Source organism: Nicotiana tabacum, chromosome 2, assembly GCF_000715075.1.
Source record: "Nicotiana tabacum cultivar K326 chromosome 2, ASM71507v2, whole genome shotgun sequence".
In the NCBI taxonomy this organism is placed as follows: Eukaryota; Viridiplantae; Streptophyta; class Magnoliopsida; order Solanales; family Solanaceae; genus Nicotiana; species Nicotiana tabacum.
In genome coordinates, this window is record NC_134081.1 from 46,095,539 (window position 1) to 46,108,681 (window position 13,143).

The window sequence follows — 13,143 nt, forward strand, 5'->3', positions numbered from 1 at the left end:
TCTACCTTGAATTCTTGCGATCAATAAGCTAACTCCGACCGAGTCTGATATCTCCAATACCAGGATCTGCACAAAAAATGTGCAAAGTGTAGTATGAGTACCACGATCGGTACCTAGTAAGTATCAAGACTAACCTCGATGGAGTAGTGACGAGGTACAAGTCAAGACACCTACTAGTAAAAATAACTTGTGCAGTATAAAGCTAATAATGAAAGCAGGAATCAGTAAATGGCAACACGAATCAACATATGATTTCAACAGTAAAGTAATAAGAACACCGTGAAAGTACCATTGTAACCAAAGAAGGAAAAACAATAACTACCAATTATGTCAAGTCGTTATAGCACAAGTTTCGCAACAAAATTTCTCTGAGATACCTCACCTCATAGTCACGGGTCTCAACCCACCATCATATGCTCATGGCACCTTGTGCCCACTTTTCAAATCACAATCGCACGCACAACTCACGTGCCAATATCTCAATCAGCCCGGCATGATCACAGGCTCGCAATCGCAATCCGCCCGGCATGGTCACAGGCCTGATATCAACAAGAAAGCAGATAATACAAGAATACATGGGCATGATCAATAAATGTCAAGTTTCATACTCCTGAACTAGGATAAGTGGCATTCTATGGTGTACGCTTGTGCGAGTTTACTATTACAACCCAAGTCGACGAGTAATATCAACGACGTCGAGTAGCTCAGCGAAGCAACATAACAAGTCATGTTAGGTGTATGACATACACAAGAAAAAACATACCATCACACAAATATCACCAACAAAATGTCCCCAGGCCATCGCACATCATCCCTAACATTTGCCACCCTTATCTCTCTGATAGCCACCCATATCACTCCGCCCTGACAATATCATTAGCCACATATATCACTCCGGTAGCCACCCGTATCACTCCGCATAATAGCCACCCTCATCGCTTCGCCCGGAAATACACAATAGCCACCCGTATCACTCTACACAATCAACAATAGTGAGATGCCACCCTTGTGCCCCGCATAACAACAAAGGTGAAATGTCACCCTTATACGGTGAAATAACAACGGTGAAAGGCCACCCACATACTTCACATAACAATAACCAATCCACACAATAATTCACATGTTCTACATTACAACAACACGACATATCATCTAATACCACAAGTGCCCATATGCCACAACCTTTCCAAAAGAACCAACAATATCAAAATTTCCACAACAAATAGCCCACGGCTCAAACACAATGTGTATAGAATCTTAATAACAACAAAATGAACGAGAAAGTAATTAAACTATGAACAACACTCCCTTTAAACACGACATCAATTAAAATAGATTAATAATTTTCAATAACTTCAGCTTCAATTAATTTCTTAAGGATAACTCGCTAATGAAGGCATTTCCATGAAATGGCAAACTTCGGATTCTAGCGTATGAAATAGGCTAACAATGAAAGAAATAGCACAAACTAGCAACAACAACAAAATTCATGAGAATAATCAGGTAACAATAAGGATATCATGTAACAACAATTTCAATTTAAGATTAACTCAAAAATAAAGGAAGTCACACAATGATAAAAGAGGTAACAACTTCAAATAAAGCATATAAGAGTAAACTTGACAAGTAAAGGGTGTAACATGTAACAATAATTTCAAATAAAGCATGCGAAAGTAAACAAGATAATTAAAAGATATAATATGTGCTAAGAATCCCAAATTAATACATGAAAGAAGCCTAAGAGTCTAAACCGGTCAATTTTAAAATATAAGCCTGTGTACACTCTCGTCACCTCGTGTACACGTCTTTCACATAACACAAATAGCACAAACAACTCCAATCCTAAGGGGTAAGTCCCCAACACAAAGTTATGCAATATACTTACCTCAAAGAATCTAAATTGATACTCTAAAATGACCTTCTCATGTGAAACAACCCCCGGATAGCTCAAATCTAGCCAAAATAACTTAATAGCATAAATAAAAACCATAGAAAACAATTCCAGATAATAAAGCTTTGATCTTTAATGAAAACTAAAAATTCAACCCAAAAGGTCAACCCCGGGCCCGCACCTCGAAACCCAAATAAACTCAGAAAATACGATAACTCATTCAATTACGAGTCCAACCATACTAATTTCATCCAATTCCCACTCTGAATCGATGTTCAAAATCCAATTATTCTCTTTAGAAAAGTTTTTGATAAAAATGCCCCAATTCTCCAATCAAAATATGGATTAATTCACAAATCAACTACTAGAATTATGTTAAAATACAAAATTTGAGATTAGATACTGAACCCCATGAAAATACGATAAGAACACCGAGAAAATCACCTCAATCGGACCTCTAGAAATCAAGATATGCTCGAAATACCAAAAAAAATGCAGTCTGGTTTTTTTAAACACGTGCATTTCTGCTTTTGCGCCCAAAAAGCAGCACCTGCACATTTCTAGCTATCATTTTGACTTTTGCAGACCATGTTTCGCATATGCGGGGTCGCACATGCGGACCCAACTCGCATCTGCAAATCACCAGCACCAGCTCTCTTCTCTGACACTAAAATGAGCATAACACCCCCATTCGATGTCCAAATTCGACGATTCTTTTTGTTATGGCTCCGTAATTAATATGGTAATTAATTGGAGCTCATTTTATAAATATGGTACCATTTATGAATGAAGAAATACTGTCAAAACATAAAAAACGAGCGCAACACAACCCAAACCTATTCGAAACTCACTCGAGCCCCTCGGGACCCCGTACAAACATACCAACAAGTTCCATAACATAAAACGGACCTGCTCGAGGCCTCAAATCATATCAAACAACATCAAAAAATACGAATCACAGCTAAAATCAAACTTAATGGACTTATAACTTTCAACTTCTACAACTCGCCCCGAATCATATCAAATCAACCCGGAATGACGTCAGATTTTCCATGCAGGTCCCAAATGACACAACGGAGCTATTCCAACACCCGTAATTGAAATTTGCATCTGATATCAACAAGTTCAACTCATGTTCAAACCAGTGGCGAAGCCAGGAAATTCAACAAGGGTGTTCAAATTTTGAACACCCTTTGCCAGTGGGCTATGCAAGGGTGTTCAAAGTCTAATTTTAATCAATAACAAGCAGTATTTTACCTTATACGTAGTATAATGTTTTGGTGAAGGGTGGTCAGTTGACCACCCTTGGGCCAACATAGCTTCTCCCCAAGGTCAAACCTCTTAACCTTCCAAATCTTCAACTTTCCAACTTTCGCTAAAATGCATTAAATCAACTTACGGACCTCCAAATCCAAATCCAGGCATACGCCTAAGTACAAAATCACCATACGAAGCTATTGGAATCATCAAAATACCATTTCGGAGTCATCTACACAAAAGTCAAACTCCAATTAACTCTTTTCACTTAATCTTCTAAAACAAAAATTGTTCTTCCAAATCAATCCTGATTCATTCGAAAATAGAACTCGACCACACACGTGAGTCATAATACATAATATGAAGCTGCTCAAGACCTTAAGCCACCCGAGATAACTCTAATTCTCAAAACGACTAGTCGGGTCGTTACAATTTTCATATTTGGCTCGAAATTGCTTTTTATTGGTTTTCCCTTTTTTCTTGGCTCAGGTTTGGTTTCATTTAGGCTAAATTTTTCCAAATGACGCAGGTAGTGTTCATCAAATTACCCAATTAGGTCTTCCAAATAGTCTTGGCAATCGCAACCAAGATCTTATGGGCAGTGTCTTGTGAAGGGGTATTTGAACCCCCAAACTCTTTTACCCTCTTTGTCGAAATGTTGACACCAGTCATGTTCTTCCATGATGCCTTATATATTCAAGAAGGGTTCTCTGTCAGGGTCAGAGTATGTACCTGTTGTGTCTTTAGGTTGAATTTTTTGGCAAGAAAAGATAGTTTTATTGGGTTTTTTAAGATGGGAATAGAGAAAGCTTATGGAAACAGTTTTGTCATTTCTTTTGGTAAAAGTTGGCTCACCAGATTGCGGAGATTCTTCTAGTTCCCTTAACTTTTTATAATTTGTGATCCAGGAATCAGGAAGGATTTTAACGAGATCATCTCTATAAACTTGTCTGGGTATTTGGGTGCACATGGTGTTTCTTTCGGTAGCATCAACATTTACGAGTAAAGCATTTTCTCCTCCGGGAAGACAGAGATCCATGGCATGATTTTGGATCCGCCACGCCATTTGATGATGAAGAGTGGCTAGGATAGCATCTTTAGCCGGTGGGGCTCCTTGGATTTGGACTTGAATTTTTAATGCTTCGATTAAGTATGGATCATGAAAGGTCAAGTTGAAATTTGGAAAGATAGTTATGAAGACTATCCCGGCATTTAAGGTAACTTCTGCAGTACCCAGATTTGCATATTGGTACTCATAGTATCTGGTATCTAGAAGAGATAGGCGAGCAACAACAGGTTGACCTTTTCTTTCGTGATATGTCAAAGCGATTCAGATAGCACCAAATTGGATGTGGGTAAAACAATGATTTCTCCATTGTCTGTGAAAATCATACAAGATTTGAAGAGTGATGAATTGTTCTTCTCTAGTGGCAAGAATAGGATGGTGGTCAAGATTTGAGGCAGCAATATATTCTTTCACGCCTTTTGGCCTATGTAGGACAAAGGAACGAATTTGGGTCCATGGTGCAAATGATGTTTTGGCAAAGGATGAGTAAGGGTTTATGAGGGGTAGTTCAGTAGAGGTTACATTATGTTCGTCGAGTATGATATCTAATTCATATAGATAATCATATGTTTTGGACAAGGTTTTATATATAGTAGGGGACATATTCATTTTTTGCAGGGGAAAAGGATGATGGAACTAAGTCAGACATATTTAGTAAACTGTTCCTCCTTCCGAAAGGATGGGCTGGGTCTAAGACAGATGCTAGGTTTGACCAGGTGGTTGAGATTGCTAGGCGTTTAGAGCATGTTCGCAGGCTTGAGCGAGAGGAGCGGGAGGCCAAGAGGCCTCATAGGTCGGGTGGTTTTGGTGGTGCTTCATTTGGATGCCAATCTCATTACAGTAGAGGTCGTCCTTTAATGCCTGCTCAGATAGCTCATTAGATTCCTCGTGGTTCATCAGCCAGCCATAGGTCATACAATGCTCGCCTAGTTCAGTCTTTATTTAGTGCACTGCTAGCACAGAGTTCTTATCGTGCTCCATCTGCTCAGGGTTCCACAGTCAGTTATTGGGGTTATCAAGGTTAGTAGCCTCGTAGGAAGGGTTGTTTCGAGTGTGAAGACTTGAGGTATCTCAAGAGGGATTGCCCCAAACTTCTGAGTAAATTCCCACAGTAGAGCACGCAGCCTATGGTTTCAGCACCAATAGCTACACCACCCGTACATCCAGCTAGGGATGGGGCTCAAACAGTTCAAGGTCGCCCTAGAGAGGGAGGTCAATCAGGTGGTGGTCAGGCCCGTTGCTATGCATTTCCCACCAGGTCAAAGGCATTTGCTTCTGACATAGTGATCATGAATATTGTTTTAGTATGCCACAAGGATGTTTCAGTATTATTTGACCCTGGTTCCACTTATTCTTATGTGTCATTCTATCGTTATTTGGATATGCCTCGTGATTCTTTAGATGTGCCTGATCATGTGTCTATATCGGTAGGTGATTCTATTATGGTGGATCGTGTATATCGGTCGTGTGTGGTTATCATTAGGGGTTATGAGACTAGAATTGATCTTTTATTACTTAGTATGGTTAATTTTGAGCTGATTTTGGGTATGGATTTCTATCTCTATACCATGCTATTCTTGATTTCCATAATATGACCATGACGTTAGCGATGCCGGGGTTGCCTAGGGTGAAGTGGAGAGGTTCTCTTGGTCCCACTCCTAGTAGAGTGATTTCATATTTGAAGGCTCAACGAATTATTGAGAATGGGTGTTTGGCGTATTTGAATTTTGTGAGAGATGTTAGTGTTGATGCTCCTACAATTGGTCGGTTCTTGTAGTAAGGGAGTTCCCAGATGTGTTTCCTGTAGACCTGCCAGGTATATCACCTGACGGGGATATTGATTTTGGTTTTGATTTCGTGTCAGGCACTCAACTCATCTCTATTCCGCCATATCACATGGCACCAGTGGAGTAGAATGAATTGAAGGAACAACTATGGGAATTGCTTGATAAGGGTTTCACAAGGCCAAGTGTTGTCACCTTGGGGTGCACCAGTGCTATTTGTGAAGAAGAAAGATGTTTATTTGAGGATGTGCATTGACTACAGGCAGTTGAACAAGGTTACATCATGAATAAGTACCCACTACCGTGTATTGATGATTTGTTTAATAAGCTTCAGGGTGCTAGGGTATTCTCAAAGATTGACTTGATATCAGGGTACCATAAGTTGAAGATCGGGGCTTCAGATATTCCGAAGATGGTCTTTAGGACCCGTTATGGGCACTATGAGTTCTTGGTGATGTCTTTTGGGCTGACCAATGCCCCAACAGCTTTTATGCACTTGATGAACAACGTATTTTAGCCTTATTTGGATTCCTTCGTCATAGTTTTCATGTATGATACATTGGTGTATTCTCGTAGGAAGAGCTTGAGCATCACTTGAGGATTGTGCTCTAGACTTTGAGGGGGAAGAAGTTATATGCTAAATTCTCCAAGTGCAAGTTTTGAGGTAGAAGATTGAGGTAGTTCAGAGTTGGCCCAGACTGTCTACTGCCACAGAGATTTAGAGTTTCCTTTGGTTAGCTGGGTATTATCACCGTTTTGTGGAGGGGTTTTATCTATGTAATCCCATTGACTAGATTGACACAGAAGGGTGCCCCATTTAGGTGGTCTGATGAGTGTGAGGAGAGCTTTCAGAAGCTCAAACCTACCTTGACTATAGATCCAATTTTGGTTTTGCCTTCAGGATTAGGTTCATATACTGTCTATTGTGATGCTTCATGGATTGGCATTGGGTACGTGTTGATGTAGGAGGGGAGAGTGATTGCTTATGCTTCGTGTAAGTTGAAGATCCATGAGAAGAACTACACAGTACACGATTTGGAGTTAGCAGCCATTGATCACGCGCTCAAGATTTGGAGGCATTAACTTTACAACATGTCTTGCAAGGTGTTGACAAATTATAGTAGTCTTCAGCACTTATAGAAAAAAGATCTGAACTTGAGGCAACAGAGGTGGTTAGAGCTACTAAAGGACTATGCTATCACCAATCTTTATCACCCGGAGAAGGCCAATGTTGTGGCCGACGCTTTGAGTAGGAAGGCTGAGAGCACGGGGGAGTCTTGCTTTTATTCCAATTGGGGAGAGACCATTAGCTTCGAATGTTCAGGCATTAGCCAACAGGTTCGTAAGGTTGGATATTTCGGAGCCTAGCAGGGTTCTTGCTTGTGTTGTATCACGGTCGTCCTTATTTTAGTGCATCAAGGCTCGTGAATATTATGATCCCAACTTGCTTGTCCTAAGGGACATAGTGCAACATGGTGATGCTAGGGAGGTGACTATTGGAGATGACGGGGTATTGAGGCTTCAGGGACGGATCTGTGTTCCAAATGTGGATGCGTTACGAGAGTTTATTCTTGATGAGGCCCATACTTTGCGGAATTCCATTCATGTGGATGCCCCGATAATGTATCTGGATTTGAGGCAACACTATTGGTAGATGTTGTGGCCAAACACACATGCAAGTATACGCAATTGTTAAGTAATAAAGTGACTAAAAGTCGGATGTCGAACCCACGAGAACTTGTGATTAACTATTAACTAAATTAGACAATCATAATTATCTAAACAAGAATTAAGCCTAGAAGTATTTAATTCTAAACTAATTAAAATAATGGAAAACAAACAGTGAACTCTGAACAAGAGAATAGCATATTTTTGTGTTATCAATGTGATGAAAATGATATAGGGTCATGGGGTATCTTACAATCTTATTGTATTTTTCAATTGAATTAACAAATAAATTTATCTGGTTTAGTGGTTAACACGGCTAATATTACTCATAAGAATCTGTCGAGTTCTTACTCACCTATTCCAGCTAACCTAATGCATATATGTCTATATAATTAGAACTAACAAGAATGCATTTATAATTCCTATAAATCAACCAAGCAAGGCAATTAGGTATATGTCTATCCTAACCATGAATCTATTCTCTGATGCCCAGGTTCAAGAAATTGCTCTGCTCAATCCTATATGCAATCTAGAATTCCCACTTTCGAGTTCAACTCTAGATTCATAGATAGTATTCAATTGGTGATTAGACAATCAAATAATTAAGAGTGATTGAATAAATAAACCAATACATTAAATTAACAAATCAAAATCAATATTCGAATAACAATAATCATGAAAGAACCAAAACCCTAGAACGTGAAGTTTAGATCCACATGGATATGGTAGCCAGACAACAAATCATACAAACATACATAAACATTACTAAGTTTGGCGGAAGAAAGATAAAATCCAGCCTCCACGGTGGCTCCTTGCTCTTAATAGGTCGAATTCCCTCCAAAAGGTTTGTTTAATGACTACTTATATGTGTAGGAAAAGTCCTATACGATTTTAACCATGTCCTAGAAAAAAAGTGAAAAGTTGGCCTCCGAAATATGCTGGGCGCGCCGCACTGTTTATGGCACTGAAATTCGGTGCTATGGTGGGTGATGGTCACTGACTATGGCACCGAACCATTATTCCTCCCTCCTTCTTCCAATCAGTCATACACAAGTAAATAACACAATTAGGATCAAAACATCATAATGCACTCGAAATATCACTATTATTATACTAAAGTGTGAGGCAATTATCATCATATTATATGTACTTTTAGCCAATAATCACCACCCCACACTTAAGTATTTGCTCTTCCTCGAGTGGACCAAGACTACACTAACAATCCCGCCTCAAAACACAACCACAAGCACACATTTGGAGGAGCTTCTATAAATTAAGCACGTTACACGTATGACTATGGTTGATAACAACAAGTAAGCTCTAGCACATGTACCTTCCACACACATCCCACTTTTTCATACCAAACTTATTTAAATTATGCAACCCATATAGACAACATCCTTCTGATAATCCTGGCCTAAAAAAGTCGACTCAATGTCACAAAGCACCCATGGCTTGAACACTCACCCTAACTGAGAAGTCTAATAACACTACATATCCATTGTAAATTCATGTACTCTCACAATAAAGCAAAGAGTGTAGACAGTCCGCACATTCAAATCAATAGTCGAAATGTAATTTAAGGGCTCACACATATGAGAGAAACCACTAATTCTCACAAATAAGTCACATGAATGCAAGAAGGTAGCATAGGCTTGCTCATTATGTAAATCTTTACTAATATAGACTTGCTTGATCTAAAATCAGTTAGGACTTATCATGGTTGTAATGTGGGCTAATGTACGGGTAGGATATATTACCCTTCAAAGCACTGTAACACATCACATAATTAACTTTAAGCGCATATATTTTCAATCCAACTTCAATTCCACAAACAATATCACCCAAAACATTCCTTTTTTTTAAGCACTACTTTAACTCACACTTACTAGTAAGGAGAAGATCTCAATTTTTATTTTGCTTTTTATTTTCCTTTACCATTCTCACTAGTGGTGTATCCCTTAAAACATAAGTGCACCTTTCTTTATTTTATTGATTCCACTCAAAATCCACCCAAGTTCCCTCTTTACTTCTTCTAGCGCTTATTTTTTAATTAAAGTGCTTTAAGAGGTAAAAGGATCAAAATAATATCAATTAAGAATAAAACGGATATAGGCTTATAATGTGGGTGCCAAACAAAAGGTCTGCAGGCTCAAAAGGGCTAACTATGGATGATTTTATTTGTGGTAACATTAAAATTCAAAATAGATCAAAGAAGCCCTAAAATCATTTGTCAAACCGAGCGCACCTAGGATTTCGCTTCAACTCACAAGCCGGGCAAGTTCTAGACTCAAAATGCAATGCAAAGACTACACAAAATCTCACTTACACTTGGCATATGACTCACTAATGGTGGTCTCATTCCAACTCTCAAATCAAAGTAAGTATCCACTAAGCCATGAGATATTATTCATTAAGCACAAAGTGAGCATAAGTTAAGGAAATGAGACATAGTCGTCAATAACATGCTAGCCAAATAAACAAGGAATCATGGACAATTTCAAAATATAGGAAAAATATTACACATGCCAAAGTTTAAATATACTACTATCAGATAAATCAAAGGCGAATAGGTTCATCATTCTTCCTCATTTTATTTCCTAAATCCTAATCTACTATAAAAAATAAAAAACTACTACCCGCTTCAAAATACATCCCATGGAAAAGAACCGATGCGCAAAGAAAAACCACGGGGGATTATTACTACCTAAAGAAAACTAAAAGACATGTTTTGGATTTTTTATATTTTATATTTTTTTTTTGTATTTTTGGTTAGACTTTAATCCCTCAATAAAACTGTCTAGCAAATCCATCGTCGGAAAAAGTCTAGTTTTCTAATATTTTTGATTTTCTATATTTTCAATTTTCTTTAATTAAGCTACTAAAACTTCTATTGAAATACTACATTACTACAATAATAAAAATAAAAATAAGAAGCTAAAACCAAAATAAGAAGTTAACATACTAATATAATAAGAACCGTATTATCCAAAGGAATTTTTCCACCCCACACTTAAAAGAGTGCAGTGTCCCCTATGTACAAATAAAGCAAAAATAACGAGGGTGGACAAGAAACTCCCTGAAATGCCAAAGGCTAAAGCAATAGCAGCTTACAGGGTACTCAGACTTCTCCCAAGGATGGTCCTAGGTGCGGGTACCTCAAACTAGTTCCAACCATGTGGCAAACATTTGCATACTTCCTATGAAATTCTTTCCCATGCTCATAATCCTACAAAACAAAAATAAACACTACCCAACTAGCATAACAATAAAATAAAAAACTTTAAGCAAAAATAAAAGAAAGTAGTAAGTTGGGTTGCCTCACAACAAGCGCATAATTTAATGTCGCGACACGACTCGAATCATTTTTTGTTTCCGCCTCGAACTTATGAATTGATTCCCCAATTTGGCTTCAAGTTTACGGCTATGCTACAGTGGTAGGGCTATAAAGATAACCAGGCCAAGTAATAAATTTTTTACTTTTCACTTCTCGGCCTTTAGATGGGGAATGCAATTTTGCTTTTTGGCACAGCAAATTCAAGAATATAGGCACTCACTTCCTCCACCCTTGACTCTTCCATAGGCTTAGATGGCTCGATTACTATCTTACAAGTCCTTATTTATAGGAGTATTAAGGTATAAAAAGTCATTACAATTAGGTAGGGGGCTGCTAAGGGGTAACAAAGTCATCAAAATTAGGTAGGGTGGTTGCTAAGAAATAATAAAAGTCACAAAATTAGGTAGGGGTGGCCAAATCCCTTTGGGACAGATTTAGGCCTTAAAACTACTAGTTTGGGCCATTGGTTTGGACTCCAGTTGGGCTCCATTTCAAACACCCCCCATTTGGACCTCTTTTAAGCTCATTTTGGGCTCTTCTGGGTGCCCTTTTGCTAAATTTCAAGGGCCGAGTTCGGGACTCAATCTTCCTCCTCTTGGACATCAATTTGGGCCACCAAATAATTGTAAAACTTGTATAAATTATCTCCTTTGGTCTTGAGCTCGTCCTCCACAATTAAAAGCTTTTTTATTTGCACATGAAGTCTAATGGCCTTATTTTGCAACTCTTTAGCTTGACATATTGTTAAAGGCCATCTTTGAGATTCCAAAGCTTCATCCTTATCCTTGAATAGAGTTGAGCTTCCTAGGATGCTATCATTCCCCTCTTCTTGAAGAAAATTCGTCCTCGAATTTCGACCTTGCAAGAAAAAGAAAACACGCCCTTGTAAATGGCATCCAATAATCTGAAAAACTAGTAGGAATAAAATAAGATAGTGACCATGTGTTCATTTAACCCAATTAATCCTAATAGGTATAAATAAAGCATATGGATATCATCATCCCAACAAAATTTATGCCTACCTAGATCAATACAATAAAAACCTCTCGTAGATGCGCCATGCAATGGAACTTGCAATTCGATCTTGTCGGTAAGGTAGTTCATAGGTATACATGACAAAGAAATTATAAAAGATTGACCACACATCCATTTAATATAAGTATCTCTACCACATGTATCAAAGAAGATACTTTCATGATATAGCCAACTATCTACAATTAATAATCTCATGGATTCCTCTACATGAAAGAGTATTTGATCACAAGTATTACAACAATCATGCATATCATCTTTACTAGTAACAAATACTTTTACAAGCTCACATTGAACATGACTTGAAGAATGACTCCCCATCACACAACAAAAATCACATTCTAGCAATTTATCACATGAAAACTCATTAGCCACTTGAATAAGAGAAGAAGAAATATTTAACTCATTCACAAGCCTCTTCTCAGAAATTTCATGCCTCTTTCCACCAAGTTGGAATACATAATCATTTATGTCATAAACAATTTCAAAAGGAAGAAAATTACTCTTGCACTTTAACTTAGATCTTACAGTTAATGACTTGATGTGCATCAAAATATCATCATCCGCAAAAATTATAAAGTCACCAATATAAGAAATAAGAGTATAATTCATTACCTCCAAAAATACCTTAGGTGTTCTAGAAAGTCCAAGAATGCAAATAAACCAATTATACATACCATACTTGGACTTATTTACCAATGGAACATCATCACCTTGTATTCTTTTATGCAATGACTCCAACTTAGCAATGCTTTTAGGAAACTCCATGTCATAATACTGTAAATAAGAATGAAAATAGTCAAAAGGTTCAATAACAAAGAATTTAACCAAGCTTTTATCTTCCACCATCCAACAAGAATAGATATCGCCAAATTCATGTTGGAATCCAATTGGATCTTTTGCTACCATCTCCTGCGCCTCACCATCCCTTTCAAAAGGTATTTCAACACGTGGTTGCACAAAATCACAAGAACTAAAACAAAAAAGAGTTAATGGGTTCGGAAGTAAAGAAACTTTTTTCTTGCTTAAACTCTCTTTGGCTTTTATCACAAGACTAATGTTTTCCTCACCCTTAGCCTCTTTTCTCTCACTAAAGAATTTTTCTTTG